At 46.7% G+C, this 5,028-nt stretch overlaps 1 non-coding gene across 1 annotated transcript; it reads left to right on the top strand.

The window, feature by feature from the left end:
* The first annotated feature begins 3,403 nt into the window (after positions 1–3,403).
* On the top strand, positions 3,404–3,510 carry LOC125134865 (U6 spliceosomal RNA). Its single transcript, XR_007136852.1, has one exon. It is a non-coding gene; the product is annotated as a U6 spliceosomal RNA (small nuclear RNA).
* The last annotated feature ends 1,518 nt before the right edge of the window (positions 3,511–5,028 follow it).

A 5,028-nucleotide genomic window follows, 5' to 3' on the forward strand; every position in this document is an offset into this window, starting at 1 on the left:
CCGAGAGCTGTGGTGTAGGTCGCAGATGCGGCTCAGATCCCGCGTGCGTGGCTGTGGCTGCGGTGCAGGCCGGCGGCTACAGCTCCGATTCGGCCCCTCGCCTGGGAACCTCCATATGCCGTGGGTGTGGCTTTAAAAAAAAAAAAAAAGCAAAATGTCTAAAAAGACTAAGCAAAAAGCTAACCGGGCCTTTGGGAAAGCACCCGCTTTGTGCAAACCCCGACTAGCGGCCAAGTCCAGACAGGAATCACAGAGGACCCTGGGCGCACTCCCGTCACGAGCTGAGCAGTGCATCCTTTCGGAGGGAGCACAGCCTCTCCTTGGAGCAGGCCAGTTCTGAGTGGACACATGCTCCCTTGTATTTAATGCCTGTGCCCAAATTCTTGGCTCTTTTCATTCAAAAGTAACCTCAGTACGTCCTCAAGGTAACTCATTTCAATGTACGAACAGTTCCCCATTAAAAAGCCGTGGGGCAGAGGCTGGGCCTTCCCAGCCGCCAAGATAATAGTGGCACCTGATGTGGGCTTTTTCCAAACACCCCTTAAAACAAGGCAGATGAGGAGTTCCCGTTGTGGCACAGCGGGAATGAATCCGACCATGAGGTTGCAGGTTCGATCCCTGCATTCCTGGCCTCACTCAATGGGTTAAGGATCCCGTGTTGCTGTGGCTGTGGTGTAGGCCGGCAGCTGTAGCTCCGATTCGACCCCTAGCCTGGGAACCTCCATATGCCGGAGGCGTTGTGACCTTAAAAAGCAAAAAATAAATTTAAAAATGTTTAAAATAAAATAAAATTATGCAGATCAACAGGAGAAAAACCACACAAATGCCATGCCTTCCACATAGCTACATGACAAAGAATACTAAAAATGGTACATTGTCTGTTGATAGAAAAAATAAACAATAATTTCAGACAGAGCTATTTCTTGAGCTCCTACTGCAGCAATCTGGGGGGAAGTACAAAGAGTCTGGAAGATAGAAGCAGAGACCGAGCTAAGAGCACTCCCAGAAAGGGAACATCTATTGCAAATACGAAAATAGAAGAAGAGTCCTAAGAAACCAGAACGCTGCCTACAGGCAAGGCTCTTAGACGTGCACGTGGCCTTGCAGGAGGCCGTCTCAGGAAGACGGCTCTTCTGGGGGAGAAGAGGAAGGCGCTCTTCGAGAGTGAGGGTGACAGGGAGAGAATCAGGAGAGAAATGTGGGATCCGAGACACGAACCCATGGAAAAGGGCCACCCTCACTCCACAGGCTCCTGCTTTCCTGAATGGAGAGCACTCCCGGGCTCGGAGCTCTGCGAACACCTCCACTTGCCAACCCTGCCCACGAAACACAGGCATACACGAAGTCTTCATCTACAAAATAAAGGTTTTGACAGCTCTGAAGGGCGTCAAAAACAAAACAAAACAGGAATCGTCCAAGCTTCTTGATTTTCCAGTCTCCTCCTGGCTCAGCTACGTTCAGAGCCATCAAACAGAAATACAGATCTCTCTCTTCATGGGTTGTGTCTGTGTGTGTGTGACCACATGCGCGCGCGCGCGCACACACACACACACACACACACACACACTATGAGATGGAGGGCCTGGGACTGGGGGAGGATGCAGCCGAAGAGGGAGGAGCTGCTGTAAAAGACAAACAGAACATGAGGATCCAAACATTTCAGGTCCCTAAGAAGTGTGACCCTCCACCTCCAGTCCACACGAGCAGAGGACCCCAGGAACATAACGCCCCCCAACCCATCAGAGTCCCAAACACTCACTTTCGCCAATGAGAGTCGCCTTGAAACGCACATTCAAAGACTAAGAACAGAAAGGGACACACGCCCGTGCCGGCACGCACACACAACCCCAGAAAGAAATAAATTAACACTGACTGGACTCGAGAAAGAAACAGAGAGAGACAAAAGTGTGCTGAAAAGTGAAGACTAAACTAAAAGCTGCCCCAGAGAAGTGGCTTGAATGAAAATGTGATGACGCTCCTGAAGAAGGCAGAAAAGCACGCGAGGGACTGAACGTAAGACCAAGGGGAAAACGCAAAACCTCAGAGGAAAAGAGACGGAAATCGGAGACAGGCAAGGAGAGCCAAGGCTGCGCAGTGAGAGGCGCGGAAAGAAAGGCGGAGACGCGACAAAACCTCCCGGGAGCAGAAGGTCTGGGTCCACACACCTGGATGGCACCAGCGCCCTGAGAACATGCATTTGGGTAATGAGCTCGGAGACACAGCTCAGTGAAACTCTGAGGCCGAGCAGATCAACTCCTCTGGTCCTCTGGGCAAAAGCAGCAGAGAGCCTGAAAAGGCTAAATAAGTAAGTAAATTAGGAGTTCCCGTCGTGGCGCAGTGGTTAACGAATCCGACTAGGAACCATGAGGTTGCGGGTTCGGTCCCTGCCCTTGCTCAGTGGGTTAACGATCCGGCGTTGCCGTGAGCTGTGGTGTAGGTTGCAGGCGCGGCTTGGATCCTGCGTTGCTGTGGCTCTGGCGTAGGCCGGTGGCTACAGCTCCGATGAGACCCCTAGCCTGGGAACCTCCATATGCCGCGGGAGCGGCCCAAGAAATAGCAAAAAGACAAAAAAAATAAAATAAAAATAAATAAATAAATTAGACGAACACCGACCAATATGCAAAGCAAGGCAACTGAAATTCCTTTTACAGTAATGGAGAATTAATCCCTGGAAAGTTGGTTCCTCTACAAGTAACATAAACCCTAGACAAAATACGAAAAAACAATGCCCGAAGGAACACGAAAGCATCTAAAAGCAGGCAGAAAATGGAAGCGTGTCTACAGACAGAAAAAGAATATGACGCCGGGTACACTCCTATCTTGATGGTGTTCTGTCTTGCGGCCCAGACCAAATACACGGCTAACACTTTAACAGGAGACGTCCGATCCCACTGAGCTGAAAAAGCCAAGGACAGCCCTTGTGGAGATCACAGAGCCGGAAGGAAGGAGCTAAGCCAGGAAGAGGTAGAACTGAGAAGACAAAATTCTCTGCAGAAACTCTGCCCAAATCCTATCTGACTTTGAACTGCGCATGCATTTATTAAGCTAAGTGAATTGGCCAATAAAACAGACAGACAGACACACGAAATCAACACATACCAAAGGAACATTACAGAATCCAAAAGCTATACGGCAGAGTAGTCACATTTTTTTTTGGCCTCATCTGTGGCATGGGGAAGTTCCCAGGCCAGCAATTAAACCTGCACCATGGCAGGACCCCGTGCCACAGCAGTGATAACACCGGATCCTTAACCCACTAGGCCAGCAGAGAACTCCTGAGTAGTCACATTTTAAATATTTCAAAATTTAAAAAATACAGTCCACAATGGAATTAAACCAGGAATCAGCAACAGAAAGATAACGATGATTCTAAGATATATGGAGATTAAACAGCATACGTCTAGGGCTCGCTTCGGCAGCACATACACGAAAATTGGAAGGATGCAGAGAAGATTAGCATGGCCCCTGCGCAAGGATGACACGCAAATTCGTAACACGTTTCATATTTTTGTGTAGGTTGCAGATGCGGCTCGAATCTGGAGTTGCTGTGGCTGTGGCGCGGGCCAACAGCTGTAGCTCTGATTCGACCCCTAGCCTGAGAACATCCATATGCTGTGGGTGTGGCCCTAAAAATAATTCTTTAAAAAAGTTCAAAAAGAACGACACACTTCTGAATAACACGTGGGCCAACAAAGAAATCTCAAGAGAAATTTTAAAATATTTTGAACTAAATGAAAATGAAAACAAACAAACAAAAAAACCCTGTAGGAGGCAGCAAAAGCAATGCTTGGATGGAAATTTACAGATTTGACGAAAGGCCTAAAATCGATCATTTATGTTTCCACCTTAGGAAGCTAGAAAAAGAAAAGTACATTAAACCCAAAGGAAACAGAAGAAAAGAAATAATAAGAATTCAGCAGAAATCAATGAAATTGGAAATGACATCAACAGAGAAAAGTCAACAAATCAAAAGCATGATCATTGCTTATAAAGATCAATAAAATCATAGTCAAGCTAACTAAGGAAAAGAGAGAGAACGGAATTTACAATATGAGGAGTGAATCAGATCCCATGGAAATTAAAAGCAAAACAAGAAGAAACTAGCAACAAACAAGTGGAATTTGAAATTAAAAACACAATGCAATTTACATTAGCACCCCCAAAATGAAATACTGACGTATAAATCTAACAAAATATGTATATGCTCTGAGGAAAACCACAAAACTCTAATGAACCAAATGAAAGAACTAAATAAATGAAAAGGTATTCCATGTTCATGGATAGGGAACTCAATATGGTCAAGCTGTCAGTTCTTCCCAAGTTGATGTATAGATTCAATGCAATTCCAATTAAAATCCTAGAAGGCTGGAGTTTCCATTGTGGCTCGGCAGTTAAGGACCCGACATAGTCTCCATGAAGATGTGGTCTCACACCTGGCCTCACTCGGTGGGTTAAGGATCTGGTGTTGCTGCAAGCTGTGGTGCAGGCCTCGGCTGCAACTCCAATTCGATCCCTAGCCTAGGAACTTCCATATGTTGCAGATGTGAGCATAAAAAGAGGGGAAAAAAATCCTAGAAAGATATTTTATGGATATTGAAAAACTAATAATAACGTTAATACGGAAAGGCAAAAGACCCAGAATAGCCAACTCCATACTGAAGGGGAACAAAAAGCTGAGCTTGCCCCAATTCATGACTCGCGATAAGGCTACAGTCATCAAGACAGTGCGGTACTGGCAAAAGAACAGACAAAGGGATCAATGGATAAAACAGAGACCCAAGTCAGGCCCCATGAATACGGTCAACTGGCCTCTAGCCAAGGAGCAAAGGCAACGCCTGGCAGCAGAGAGAGCCTCTTCAACACGCGGTGCTGGAACACCTGGACGTCCACACGCAACAGAGCAACCTGGACACAAACCTTACACTCTTTGCAAAAATTAGCTCGTGCTGGATCACAGACCCAAATGTAACATACAGAACTCAAGACCTTCTTAAAGACGACACGGGAGAAAGCCCAGATGATCCTGAT

This window comes from Phacochoerus africanus, chromosome 8, assembly GCF_016906955.1.
Source record: "Phacochoerus africanus isolate WHEZ1 chromosome 8, ROS_Pafr_v1, whole genome shotgun sequence".
In the NCBI taxonomy this organism is placed as follows: Eukaryota; Metazoa; Chordata; class Mammalia; order Artiodactyla; family Suidae; genus Phacochoerus; species Phacochoerus africanus.